The sequence below is a fragment of the Podarcis vaucheri genome, assembly GCF_965113315.1.
Source record: "Podarcis vaucheri genome assembly, chromosome: 1".
Taxonomy (NCBI): Eukaryota; Metazoa; Chordata; class Lepidosauria; order Squamata; family Lacertidae; genus Podarcis; species Podarcis vaucheri.
In genome coordinates this window covers 126891058-126906346 of record NC_138759.1, presented here as the reverse complement: position 1 = coordinate 126906346, position 15289 = coordinate 126891058, and positions in this window count along the sequence as shown.

The following is a 15289-nucleotide window of genomic DNA, read 5'->3' as shown; positions in this document are numbered from 1 at the left end:
AACGACGGAGGTGATAGAGTAACCTGGTCTCAACCAGTCATGCCAAAAACTGGGAGCACGACATCAATAACTGCTCTACAATTGTCGAGGATTTACTGTTGAGCCTGGAAAGAGACTGTAACCCACATCTGGGTCTGCGTGTTCCAGCTTGCCCCTCTTGTTCCCACACTTAATAAGAACTGATCGCTGCCAGCAGAGTTCAGAAAAACTTGCTGCTGCTAACCGCTTTGCTGTGTTACACAATCCAGCCCAAAGTTAAGCAGGTTTAATCTCTGTTCGTTTCCAAAGGAGGGAGTGAAGCGCATGCCTTGAATGCAATGGAACTTAGATCACATCCACACCATAATTTCAAGGCATATGACTTCATCCAAAAGGGTTCTGGAAATTATCTGTTGGGGGTGCTGGTAACTGGAGTGCATGTAAGGGTAAACTATAGTTCCCAGAATTATTGGGAGAACCCGAGGTGCTTTAAAGGTGCCAAGTGTCCCTATTTTCCAGGGACAGTCCTGGATTTACAGAAGCTGTCCTGGTTTCTGATTTGATCCCAGAATGTCCTGCTTTCTCTTAGGACGTCCCTATTTTCATTGGAGAAATGTTGGAGGGTATGGAGTTATGCAATCCCCAAGCCAAGGAGATAAGTAGCTATACAACCTTTAGAAAATTTATGAAGGCAGCCCTGTATAGGGAAAGCTTTTAAATGTTTGATGTTTTATTGAATTTAAATGTGTTGGAAGCTGTACAGAGTGGCTGGGGCAACCCGGTCAGATGGGTGGAGTATAAAATGGCTGTTGTTGTTGTTGAATAGGACGTCCTTATTAAGCATAGCTGTCAACTTACAGATTTGAAAACAAGGAACCAGCAGCCAAAATAAGGGATTTTCAGAGCACAGGTATGTTCACCTTCTGAGCCCCTCTGAGACAAAGGCAGAAAGCCCAGCCAGCAGCCAAACGAAGCCTCAAGCGGTGGTTCCCACAGCGCAGCAACCCGGCAAAGGGGATGCAGCAAGGAAAACCACTGTCACCTCTCCGCTGGGAAGCGCTGAGCAAAGGCAAGTCCCCAGGCAATGCGGCCGGGCACAAGGCATGCAAGCTCCACCCCCCAGTCGTTCTTAGACTCCTTATTGGGTGAGCAATGCAGCCAAGCAACACAGTTGGAGCCTCCCTCCTCCCTGGCCGGCAAGGAGGGAGGGAGAGGAGCTGCTTCCTTTGAAACCCAGGAAATTTAAGGGATATCACCAATAAGGGACAGCAGCAGGACATAGCGCTGGGATAAGGGACTTTCCCGCCAAATAAGGGACGGTTGACAGCTATGGTCCTTATTTTCCTCAGAGAAAATAAGGACCATAGCTGTCAACCGTAAACAAGTTTTGGTTAGGCCCCACCAGGTCCTGTTGTTTTAGCTACTGCCCCCTTTTGCGTAAATAGAAATGATGTATACACCTCGCCAGCCCAGCGACGTGGCATCTCTCACAGATGACTGTGGAAGTCAGATTTTTGATCCCTGCAGCCTTTCCAAGACACTTCCCGCTTCCTTTCTAGTGCCTCCTGATAAAGTTGCTTCCCAACACTGCAATAAAAAAGGAGCTACAAAGCAGTGCTAGGCATGTAGCTGTGAGGGATCTGAGTGGCTGTCACACAAATGGTAAAGTTAAATTGATATACTGCAAGGCTGTCTTGGAGCAGTTTGGCAGGAGCAATCGGCATGTCTCTCCCGCCCGCTGCAGCCTTTGCAGGGTCCCACCTCTTCCTGAATAATAAGAGGAAGTCACCATGTATGTGGCCTTTAATTGCTTCTGAGTAGATAAACTACATGCCATAAATGTCAAAGGGGGAAAGGGAAGTCTTATGTGATTCCTGTTTCAACCTTAAGCATTCATTAGTTTTGTAAAAAGCTGGGTACACAAGTGAAGCAACAAGCACCCTAATTTTAGCAGCTGGCAAAGCACCCCGTTCTTTTGAGGGACATCACTGCTCCCCCCTTTAATTTTTTATTTACACTTTTTAAGTTTATACATTTCACTTAATTTTACAATCATTTCGACATTTCAAAGCCTGACTTCCTTCCCTCTCTTTCTGCGGTTCCTTTTTTTTTTTAATATCTTCTGCATATCCAAATTAACTTAATTTGCTCACTTATTCATCTTCTTTAAATATATACGCTTATGAAGCTGCAGGTTATAAAATAATCCTGCCAATGTTCTTATCTGTTTACAATTTATCTGTAAATATTCAATAAACCATTTCCATTCTTTTATAAAAAGTTTATCTTGATTTCTTATTCTGATAAGATTCACCATTTCTGCATATTGGGCTAGATGTCCTTCGAGGTTTCTTCCAGCTGCATGAGTCTATAATACTTTGCCTAAATAAGGGCGCAGCAAACTTTTTCAGCAGGGGGCCGGTCCACTGTCCCTCAGACCTTGTGGGGGGCCGGACTATATTTTTGGGTAAAAAAATGAGGCAAGAGCACCACGAGCCCCAGTGGCTGCTTACCTGTGTTCTGCGAGTGGCAGGGCTGGCAGCAACGTCGGAGGGATGATGAGTAGCATATGAAAGGGCTCCGGAGAGGGGCTGCTTAAAATGGCGCCCTCTTGAGCCCAGCTGCTGTTGGCACCAACAAAGCCCAGCCCCCTTCCTTCTCTAGGCAGGGCAGGGAGAAGCCGGGAGGAGGGAGGGAGGAGGCGCCTGTTAAGATGTGGGTAGACATAGCAGATGACGCAGCGGTTTCTCCAAAGCAGCTCTTTATTTGTAAGCTGGAAGAGAACTGAACTGAAGGGTTCAGCCAGCATGCTTATATAGAGCTCCAGTACAATGTAACTGTGACAACTTTCTGTAACTATCCAATCACTGAACGTCACTTTCGATCCCTTATTTGCATATGTGGACCTGAGTAAAAACTATCTACAGTATCCCCCTGCTGGCCCAGGGTGAGAACTTCACTACATAACAGCGCCGGCACTGCCGTGTGAGGGAGAGGGAAAGAACATGTGCGCTGGTGATCCTGGACTGTCCATGGGCCGGATCCAGAAGGCAATTGGGCCTGATCCGGCCTGCGGCCCTTAGTTTGCCGATCCATGGCCTAAATGAACAAAGCACTGCACACGTGCTATCTTAGTACTCCTTAAAAACAAATCCAAAATGAAGGATGTTGTTGTTGTTGTTTACAGTATCACAGATGGGGGCAGGGCAGACACAGAGGATCGGAGTTTCCTTGCACGTTAGCACAATTGCTGGGCTTCAAATGCTGGCTCAACAAAGAAGTCTACCCCATTCTTGTCACCAACGCAAGACATCAAAGGGACATTGGCAAGTTTTAAAGCCGAATTGGGCAAATTTTCCTTGGAAGCAAACAATGTTGAAATTAATGAGACTGACTGCTTGGTTTATGCATACGTAATTGGTTAATTAATATATTTTTAAACCGCTTAGAGGTTTCCTTACAATACTTCTAGTTGCTCTCCTTCTCTCTCTGGGGAAAAAAAAATCAACAATTCTGTAAGCTACAAATACAGAAGTTACTGCTGGGAGTAAAACTGACCAGAAAATTCTCCAGTTTCACCTCCTTAGCGTATCTCCTCTCTGCAAGCTGAGTCACCTCTTCTACTGCATGGAAGGAAGCTCTCAGCAGCCGCCTTTATAAAAAGGAACTGGGTGGAGGGGAACAGTATTTATTTATTTTATCTTCCCCTAGGGATGCATGAACTGGATTCCTCCCCCTAAAAGCTCACGGGGTGAATCCTACATTTGGGGTTTGCCGAAGGAGAGTATATGGTGAAAAAGCTGACCATTGAGGTAACTGGCTGAGTGCTAATTTGGGCAGAGGTTCCCTTAATCCAAGCCCTTTGAACCATGATTCAGGACTATTGTACAAACTCTAAAATGCAGTGGTCATAAAAACCTACAGAATCCCTGCTGCATCAGGGAAATGGTCTATCTACACCAGGGGACAGCAAACTTTTTCACCAGCGGGCTGGTCCAGTGTCCCTCAGACCTTGTGGGAGGCAGGACTATGTTTTGAAAAATATAAATACCTTGCAAGCCAGTCCCGCAGCTGCCTCCGGACCTAGAGGAGGAACGCACTCTGCATGCGCTCAGGAGCGCATCTCGGCGCCGCCTGCTCACTGGCATTGTTGATGAGTAGCAGCCGCTCCATCCCCGCTTGGCTGCTGAGCGCGCCACCAGCAGCAGCACTGAGCCGGGCAGATGCGCCAAGCTCTGACTGAAGCCCTGCGATGCACCTGTGATGATGCCCTTGGTGCGACCCAGACCCGCCGTCCGCCCGCCCGCCTCTCCGTCCATGGCCGCACTGGTTTACCTCAGCCGCGGGCGGCAAAGCTTTGGATTGGCTGCAGGAACTTCCTGCAGCCAATCCGAAGCCATGCCAGCATCGCCGCCCGCCCAGAAGCCGTGCTAGTGTCGCGGAAGTCAGTCCCCACACGGTGAGGTGTCCGCAGTGTGTGGGGCAGGACCAAGTTGGTGGCAGGATCCGCTGGCCAGATTTAAGATCCTGAGGGGCCACATCCGGCCCCCGGGCCTTAGTTTGCCAATCCCTGATCTAGGCCACCCTCCTGTTCTCATGGTGGTCAACCAGTTGCCTTGAACTGATGGTCTGGTTGCACTCTTAATTCATCCTTAACTCAGCTCAGACCTGAAGGAAGCATGCAAAATAGACAAGTCCTTAGACAACAAAGAAATATGTCTCAGGTAGCTCTCTAAATGATGTCCAGTAACAATCTGTTTTTGTTTAGCAATATTCAATGTAGGAAGGGACGTGGGTGGCGCTGTGGGTAAAACCTCAGTGCCTAGGACTTGCTGATCGCAAGGTCGGCGGTTTGAATCCCCCGGGGTGAGCTCCCGTCGTTCGGTCCCAGCTCCAGCCCACCTAGCAATTCGAAAGCACCCCTAAGTGCAAGTAGATAAATAGGTACCGCTTTATAGCGGGAAGGTAAACGGCGTTTCCGTGTGCTGCGCTGGCCACGTGTCCCGGAAGTGTCTTCGGACAGCGCTGGCTCCCGGCCTCTTGAGCGAGATGAGCGCGCAACCCTAGAGTCAGACATGAGTAATTACCTGCGAGTAGAGCTGAATTGGGAAGAATTGGATTTTTAAACGTTTAATCTGGCATCGAAACGGGGAGGTTCAATACAGGAAGTCCGCCTCCCCCTTTTGTAGATAAACTGAAGCAAGGAGGATGCAAGCTAAAGTCTTGGAAAGCCTTTTATAAAAAACTAAATTTCCATCGGTAAAGAACTAACCCCCCCCCCTTTTTGGAGACAGGAGAAGAGGGGGGGGAAGTGGTGGACTGAATATGCCTGTAGGAGAGAGTTAAGAGAGTGAAAATACCGCTGCTCTGACCCTGGAAATGGGCTGCTAGCAGGATTGATGTTGTTTGGAACGTCCATTGACAGCGTTTAGAACGTTCATTGACAGGTAGCTAAACAAGAGAATACATTGTTTCTACTGTCTCCAGTTGTTTTCAAAAAAAGGAGGAAAGTAACTGAAAATTGAAACTAACTTTGGATTATTGAAACTGTGTTTAAAAGAGGACATACTGACCGATACAAATAGAAACTGTTTTCCCCTAGTGGAAGCTATTGAAATTGGTTACTTTACAGGAGCTGGGCTAGGGGAATTTCCAGCTGCAAGATAAAAAAGTGTGAGACTTTGGAATTGACCTTGAATCTTTTAAGTGTTATGGCAAATGGAAAGGAAAAAAACAGTCGGGATGTCGACAGAAGAGGCCTTAGTGGCTGCATTATTGAAAATAAACGATTTGCTGGAACAACTTCACAAGAAAACAGACGTGATAAATGTGAAAATGGATGCTGCAAATATTGAAATTGACTTAATCGTAGAAAGTTTAAATAACTTGGGACAAAAGGTGAATAGCAATTCAGAAACCACCCAGAAACTGACACAGGAATCTACTCTGATACGGCAAACTGCAGATGAAGTCAGGGAAAAAACCCTTGCTGCTGAATTTAAAGCAATACAACTGGAGAGGAGAGTCCCATCCATACAAACTGATGAACATAAGCTGACATTCGTTATGATTGAACTTAAAGAAGAACAGATGAATTTGAGGACCAGAGCTCTATCTGAACTGGAAAAGGAAAGCTTGACAGAGTTTCAGGAGGCGACAGGACTAACATTGGTTGAGAAAGAGAGGTATTGGGGGGTTAGTATGACCGCCAAAAATGTGAATCTGTTTAAGGATAACTGTGAAGGATGTTGGATTGAAGAGAAGGGGGATTTGGAAATATGGACAAATCAGAAGTTGTTACTGTTGGGCCGAGTTACTGTGGTGGGGATGAGGGCTGCTGTGTTGCTGGGGATGTTGCTTTTGTTTCAAACATTGCAAGCTTTGGATGGGATGGATTGTTTCAGGAGGTGGCAGAGGGATGTTTTTGGAGTTGTTTGGCAGGGCAGGAACCCTCGAGTAAAACTTAAGATATTGATGGATGCCAAAGAAGGAGGTGGACCTGCCCTGCCAGACCTTTATCTTTCGTTGTGAACCATCTGCTTTTTGCTGGTTGAGAGAATGGTTGCTTCTTGAAAACACTGAAGTTTTGGACAATGGCAGACGAAGTTGATGGACTATACGGAATTGGCGGAAATGACTGGCAAGATCCGAGACCAGGGAGAAGAGTCGGTGGAAGAAGATTGGAAAAAGTTTAAAGACTATAGAAATATTGTAAAATTAAGGAATGTTAGAAAAATGTTGGAATGAAGTTATATGGCTTTAGTAGAAATGTCATAAGGAATTAAGTATAAATAGATTAATAGGAGGAGGAGGAGGAGTTTGGATTTGATATCCCGCCTTTCACTCCCCTTCAGGAGTCTCAAAGCGGCTAACATTCTCCTTTCCCTTCCTCCCCCACAACAAACACTCTGTGAGGTGAGTGGGGCTGAGAGACTTCACAGAAGTGTGACTGGCCCAAGGTCACCCAGCAGCTGCATGTGGAGGAGCGGAGACGCGAACCCAGTTTCCCAGATTACGTGACTACCGCTCTTAACCACTACACCACACTGGCTCTCAATAGAAAATTAAAGGTAAAATAAAGCAAGAATGTGTTAAGATAATTATAGGATAGAAAACAGAGTAAGATGGAAATGAATTGCTGAAACAATTAATAGAAGTGGAATACAAAAAGGGAGGTGTGAGGAGGTCGCTGGAAATAAGTGAATGAAATATAAGATATTGAAAATGTTTGAGGTGTTTTTAAATTGTTTTTGTTGGTTTTTGCTTTGTTTTGTTAGTCCATGTAGTGTTTTTGTATTGTATTTGTATTGTTTTTTCTCTTTTCTTTTTTGTTTGTAGTGTTGTGTTGAAAATGTTGAAAAAGTAATAAAGATCATTAAAAAAAAAAATAGAGTCGGACACGACTGGCCCGTATGGGCAGGGGTACCTTTACCTTTCAACGTAGGATAACATTCCGAAGAATCCATTGCCTTTGAAACGTAGCCAATAAATGGCCTGTTATTTATTTGCTATCCCTCTCTATATTCTCCCTGCATTGCTCCTTTCTGCTATAAATTGCTCCTTTCCGCTAAAAAATGGCTTCCCTTTAATTCAGTGTCGGTTTGAAAAGCTCCATTTGGACATGGCCTAAGGGACCAATTATCCTGCTCCTTAAAAAAAAAAAAAAAAGATTTGGGTGATTCCTGCTAGTGATTTTTATGCTTCCATATACATGCAAAGGTTTGGTGTGAATAAGTGCTTTGGGACATCCGGCTGAGCCAATAGGTCAGGTTTGCAGGTCTAAACCTCTGCATATGAGTGTCTGGAGGCGGTTGGAGGATGGATGGCGGCTAATGGATTGAGGCTGAATCCTGATAAGACAGAAGTGCTGTTCTTGGGGGGACAGGGGGCGGGCAGGTGTGGAGGACTTCCTGGTCCTGAATGGGGTAACTGTGCTCCTGAAGGATCAGGTGCGCAGCCTGGGAGTCATTTTGGGCTCACAGCTGTCCATGGAGGCACAGGTCAATTCTGTGTCCAGGGCAGCTGTTTACCAGCTCCATCTGGTACGCAGGCTGAGACCCTCCCTGCCCGCAGACTGTCTTGCAAGAGTGGTGCATGCTCTAGTTAACTCCCGCTTGGACTACTGCAATGCACTCTACGTGGGGCTACCTTTGAAGGTGACCCAGAAACTACAACTAATCCAGAATGCGGCAGCTAGACTGGTGACTGGGAGTGGCTGCCAAGACCACATAACACCGGTCCTGAAAGACCTACATTAGCTCCCAGTATGTTTCCGAGCACAATTCAAAGTGTTGGTGTTGACCTTTAAAGCCCTGAACGGACTCGGCTCAGTATACCTGAAGGAGCATCTCCACCCCCATCGTTCTGCCCAGACACTGAGGTCCAGCTCCGAGGGCCTTCTGGTGGTTCCCTCACTGTGAGATACTAAGCTACAGGGAATCAGGCAGAGGTCCTTCTTGGTAGTGGCACCCGCCCTGTGGAACGCTCTCCCACCAGATGTCAAAGAGATAAACAACTACCTGACATTTAGAAGACATCTGAAGGCAGCCCTGTTCAGGGCAGTTTTTAATGTGTGACATTTTAATGTATTTTAAATCTTTGTTGGAAGCCGCCCAGAGTGGCTTGGGAAACCTAGCCAGATGGGAGGGGTATGGGTAATAAATTACTATTACTATTACATGTTATTTGATTCTAGGGAAAATAATCACTTTGCAGCTGCCTCAGCCAGGAAAACCATGGGAGTTTTGTGCAGAAATTTTCCTGCCTTTTTCATGGGTTCATGCTGCTGCCGTTCATGCGACGAGCTGTGAAACAGCACACTGGCATGCGCTGCATCCCCTGTCCATTTCAAGGCTCATGCGTCTTCTTTTGTCCAACAAGAAAACATGGCGATGTTGCAGCACAGAAAAGGGAAAACCTGGGAGAATGGCAGAATGTAGACAGAGTGTGAGGAACAATGTGTGTGATTAACATTTACTGTCATGTGGTCAATACGTGGCTTGGGCAGTGTGAAAGGAGTGATAGAAAATGGGACAGAACAAATTGTACCGCCTTGACATCAGTTAAACTAACACAATAAATGTTGAAGTTATGGGAGTGGAATTCCTTGATCTGGACTTTGTGCCGAGTATAAATCAATAACCTCTACACACCAAGAAAAGAGTTCCAAAGTTTTACTGCACACCGTCTTTAAACTAGTTACAAAAAACCCCGTTGTAAATATAGCTCAACACACTGATCTTAAGCAACTAGCAATGCAATCTGGTTTTATGTAAGTTTTTTTTGTTTTATTAATATAGTCCAGAAACTATGCTCTCTCTGGTCCCAGAGAGAGAGAGAGTCAGATAAAGCAAGTTACTGTATTGGCCCAAATAGAAGCCCCCCCCATTCTGACTGTGAAAAATTGAAGTGTGGCTTAAATTCGCGACCTTACAAAAATTGGCTTTTATGATATCGCCGCTGAAACAGTCATAGGGTAAAACAGAACAATAAAATGCTTTATTGCAGATCTGCAAGCTTGAGACTGTTGTGCAATTAATTCTAATGTCATTCATCACTTTCCCCGTATTTTACAGTGCAGTCTTGCTTTTTTTAATTTGCATTTATGGTGCTACGAACAGGTGTTTAACCCCCTTGCGGCTCCTTTCTAGTACTCGTAGGATTTTCTTCTACATTTGCCATTTACGGGTGTGAGTGCCTGCGGAATTTTAAGGGAGCGGCTTATATTTGGGTGTGGCTTATCTTCGGGCCAATACGGTACTTCTTCAATACTCAGGCAGCTTCTGAGAGAGACCCAAACTCCCAGGGATGAGTCATCAACTACATAACTAAGACTCTATCTTCTTTTTTGCAGCTTTAGCTGTACAACCTTTTCCACTTGCTCCAGTTCTCTGTGAAGCAGCCATTCTGCAAATGCAAACCTCCACATAACATTTTATGCACATTAAACATACATTATTTTACATTAAACTTACATGGGAATGCAGCCTCTGTCTGGGGTCTTTAAAGACCCCTTTGCTGGCACTCCTGATGTGAGACTGAGCCCTGTCTTTCTGCTTTCTGTTGTCCTCCCCATTTGCCCAGGTTGCAAAAAAGTATTGCCAAGGTCTGTGCTGTGATTTTATCCCTTGGACTATGTACCACACTGAAATTTTAATTATGCTTCTTAACTGTCTTAACTCTCTGGAGCAATGTCAACACACCCAAGGGATGTACTGTCACTACACAAACAGAAGCTGGCATCGTTAAGGGAAGGTGTTTTTTAAAATAAATAAATATTGGTTTGTGTTGGGGGTGGGGGCGGGGGCAAAACAAACTTTATATGTGCATACATCTGCTCAACCCCGGCTGCCCCCAGAAAAGAAAAACACCCATCAGCACTGCTGGAAAACTAAGGACACGACTGAATTCTCAGGCAAAGCTATTTTTTAAACACAGCCTTTTTGATACACTGACTTAAACAACTGTTTCAAGAGCTTTGTGTAATAGCCCAAGAGCACACCCACACCCTGACAGTGTCACTTAAGCGGGTTTTTTCCGAAAATTAATTTGCAACAGCAAACCTTTGTAGCAACTAAGATTTGCCATGGTTTAGACGGCCCCTTTCCCTTATCTAATGAATCCAGACACTGCAGACTTCTGAGGCTTTGAACTGATCATCGGAGAAAGTCAACAGAGATTTGAAAGACAGCTCCTGCTGTAGACTCGGTGATTCTTGAAGCCAGTTTTGAAAATGCAAGACCCATATTTTTGCTCCTGCTGACTGGAATCTCGGTCTGGCAAGCGGGAGAAGAAACAGCAAGCTTACTATGTGCTGTGTTTGATGTGCTGCAGTAGCACACCATGGGCTGTGTGCTCCTCTGTCACACAGTTGGGTGTTTGTGTCCCTTGGATTCGGGACTGGACCTGGACCGCACATCGGGCCCAGCACATCGTCCAAAGAAGGCCTCCGTTCTTCTATAAAATGTGCACAGTCACCATTGAGGCCTAGAGATTCTAGCAATATTGTAATAGGAATTTTATGGTCTTAGATATATGGTAATGTTCATAAGTGTACCAAGCAAGCACATACATAGATCAGCACAGGAAGGCCAACCTGGAACCATTTTGAGCCATTTGTTTTAGCCATTTGTTTTGGAATGCAGGGGCAACAGGGGCAAAAGGTGATCTGGTAATTAAGGTGGCTTGTCGAGGCAAATGTAAGATATATGGCTACTTGTCTGCCATTTATGGATAGAAGGAAATACAGCTCTTTATCTCCCATAAAAGGTAATAGGAAATGGGTGTATCTTTTATGATTGGTTCTAGCAAACAGCCAATAGGAATTTCAACCAGGCTGATTGGACAGAGGCAGCCAAAGGAAGAGCAAGGGGGCTGGGCTGAGGGAATATAAGTGCTGGCCATCAGGGCTGGAGGGGGCAGAGCTTTGGTAACCAAGTACCACTGTGCCTATCATTTATTTGTCTGACAAATAAATTATTATTTTAATTTCTCTATTGCTGCGTTGAATATTTCATTCCACCTAAACGTTAACCACAAGCAGGGTGCTACAAGCTGTTTAATCCATCAGACAATGCACCAGAGTTTTCCCTCCTATAGTTGTTAACTCCTCTGTCACCCAGTACTGTCGCCTTTGACTGGACCTAACCGTCCAGGGGTCCTTTACCTTTACCTTTTTGCCACCCCACCCTTCCCAGCTTCCGTTTCAGGCAGAGTGCTGCATCGTCCTGTCCTGACAAGACAGAAGTACTGTTTTTGGGGGACAGGGGGCGGGCTGGTGGGGAGGACTCCCTGGTCCTGAATAGGGTAACTGTGCCCCTGAAGGACCAGGTGCGTAGCCTGGGAGTCATTTTGGACTCACAGCTGTCCATGGAGGCGCAGGTCAATTCTGTATCCAGGGCAGCTGTCTACCAACTCCACCTGGTACGCAGGCTGAGACCCTACCTGCCCGCGGACTGTCTGGCCAGAGTGGTGCATACTCTAGTTATCTCCCGCTTGGACTACTGCAATGCGCTCTACGTGGGGCTACCTTTGAAGGTGACTCGGAAACTACAGCTAATCCAGAATGCGGCAGCTAGACTGGTGACTGGGGGCGGCCGCCAAGACCACATAACACCGGTCTTGAAAGACCTACATTGGCTCCCAGTACGTTTCCGAGCACAATTCAAAGTGCTGGTGTTGACCTTTAAAGCCCTAAACGGCTTCGGCCCAGTATAACTGAAGGAGCGTCTCCACCCCCATCGTTCTGCCCGGACACTGAGGTCCAGCGCCGAGGGCCTTCTGGCGGTTCCCTCATTACGAGAAGCGAAGCTACAGGGAACCAGGCAGAGGGCCTTTTCGGTGGTGGCGCCCGCCCTGTGGAATGCCCTCCCATTGGATGTCAAGGTGATGGACAACTACCTGACATTCAGAAGACATCTTAAGGCGGCCCTATTCAGGGAAGCTTTTAATGTATGATATTTTAGTGTTTTTTGGTTTCTGTGGAAGCCGCCCAGAGTGGCTGGGGAAATCCAGCCAGATGGGCGGGGTACAAATAATAAATTATTATTATTATTATTATTATTATTATTATTATTATCGCCTGTAGAAGAGAAATTTCTTTGCTTATCTTTTCATGCATGAACTATGAATGCACCAAAAAGCCAGGCGTGGTGGATATCTTGGAAGAACAGTTGCAAGCAGAAAATAAAAGAAAAAAATGAGAAAGTGGGGTGGGGGGAGGTATCCTGCCAGTGCGGGCACAGATTTAGTTTCACAGCACTTGCAAAAAACAGAACAAAAACCAGGCTGGATCCCTGCTTGCATATTTCACGATTTCTGCACCATTTCCAGCTCCAGCACAGCAGTCATTTAAGAGATATAGGTGTGGGCAGATGTGCTCGCAGGCAGGCTGAGCTGAGCCGTCTACCCCCAATAAAATCCTTCAGCACTTATTCGGAAGAAAGGGAAATGAACAAGCTCTTTAAAGCAATATCTCTTCACAGCAAAGGCAGGTTTACTGTGCAAGGCTGTGTGCGCACTATTTCATGCGGAATGAGCTAGCAGCCGCCAGAACGCCAGTCCCTAACTCATTACCCAGTAAAGCATTTGGAAACACCTTGAGCGTGAAAGGTGCTTTATAAAACCTTTGCAATATACAAGGAAGAAAGATGTTGCGTGTGCCCGACTTGTCCCCGTTCACTAGGTAACTGTTTTGGCAAGCCTGTTTTCGTCTCCGTTTTCCTTTGTGGAGAGGGACAACAGAGAACTGCAACAAAATGCGTGTCCTCCCCGCCTTCACCCCAGTATGGCTCCCCTTTATTGCATACGCAGCCCAACAAGACGACAACAAGAATCCACCGACAGCATAAGAATCAATCTGGTTTACCTGACTCAACTAGGCCTCCCCCTCTCGCAAGTGCAAAGAAACCCCACTGCAGCCAACCACAGAAAACCAACCACACCCTGCCCCCCAATACCCCCCCCCCAGAACCAAGGAAATGTAATAAACATATAGAAAGAGAACCTACCCAGTTGTCACTGGCACAAAACCCCACACATACACTATACAAAATAATATAAGCCTCCCTCCCTCCTCTTCCCCCCTCTTATTCCCCAACCTTATACTGTACAGTGGTACCTCGGGTTACAGACGCTTCAGGTTACAGACTCCGCGAACCCAGAAATAGTACCTTGGGTTAAGAACTTTGCTTCAGGATAAGAACAGAAATCGTGTGGCGGCGGCGCGGCGGCAGTGGGAGGCCCCATTAGCTAAAGTGGTACCTCATGTTAAGAACAGTTTCAGGTTAAGAACAGACCTCCAGAACAAATTCTTAACCTGAGGTACCACTGTACTCAACACTAAGGTCTCACAACAAGGAAGCTGCCCAGAGTGGCTGGGGAAACCTAGCCAGATGGGTGGGGTATAAATAATAAATTATTATAATATTATTATTATTGTAACTGATTTGTAAGGAAGACTGTAAAACCTGAAAAAAGAGACAAGGCACGTACTTTTGTAAACCGAGAAAATCACACACAAACACGTGTGTGTGTGTGTGTGTGTGTGTGTGTGTGTATGTATGTCCTCCCTCCGAATGGGAAGACTCCTGGTCAGCGTTCTCCAGCCAGGTAAAGGTAAAGGGACCCCTGACTGTCAGGTCCAGTTGTGGACGACTCTGGGGTTGTGGCGCTCATCTCGCTTTACTGGCCGAGGGAGCCGGCATACAGCTTCCGGGTCATGTGACCAGCATGACTAATCCGCTTACCTTCCCGCCGGAGCGGTACCTATTTATCTACTTGCACTTTGACGTGCTTTTGAACTGCTGGGTTGGCAGGAGCAGGGACCGAGCAACGGGAGCTCACCCCATCATGGGGATTCAAACCGCCAACCTTCTGATCGGCAAGTCCTAGGCTCTGTGGTTTAACCCACAGCGCCACCCACATCCCATCTCCATCTCCAGCCAGATGAAAACATGGCATTCCACATTCTCCACCCTCAGCTGACACTTAACATCCTGGGGCTACTCAGTTCTCATTGGGCTCCCCCCTCCCTTGGAGGAGCCTGGTGGGGCCTGAGACTTACCTATAAGGACCCAGGGAAGATTTACAGGTGCAACCTGTGTTTCCCACCAATTGGTATTCAGAGGCACGCCACCTCTGTTACTGGACCTATTACACAGCCAGTACATAACACAGTATCCCTGCACTTTAAATAAAATTAAAGACCACCTCTGCCTACTGGAACCAACCTGGGCCCTCCAACCATCATCTGAGGCCCTTCTCCATGTGCCAATTCTACAGGGGCCCCAGAAGGTGGCAACACAAGAATGGAGCTTTTCAGCAGTGGCTCACCTGGCGCCATCATTGCATGTCTTTAGGCAGCAAGCAAAAACGTTTCTCTTTCACCAGGCCTTTGGTTTTTAATTATCTGCTGCCTCCCTCAACAAGTGGGATGTTTTAGTCCTGCCTTTTAAAAATATGAGTGAGTTTTAATTTTTTCCTGTTTTCTTTTCTTCTGCTTTTAATGTATGTGTTATTACGTTGTGGTTAAGTTGCTTTGAGTTACTTTTCTTTAAAAAGTGGCTAGCTTTCATAGAATTGTTGAATTAGGAGGGCCTACGAGGGTCATCTAGTCCAATGTCCTGCAAACACCCAACATGGGACTTGAACTCACAAGCCTGAGATTAAGAGTCTTATGCTCTACCGACTAAGCTATTCAGGGGTTGGACTAGATGGCTCCTGGGATGCTTCTGAACTCTACAATTATATGATTCTAAGTTACTTTCGAATTATTGATGCTTTTGAATTATGGTGCTGGAGGAGACTCTTG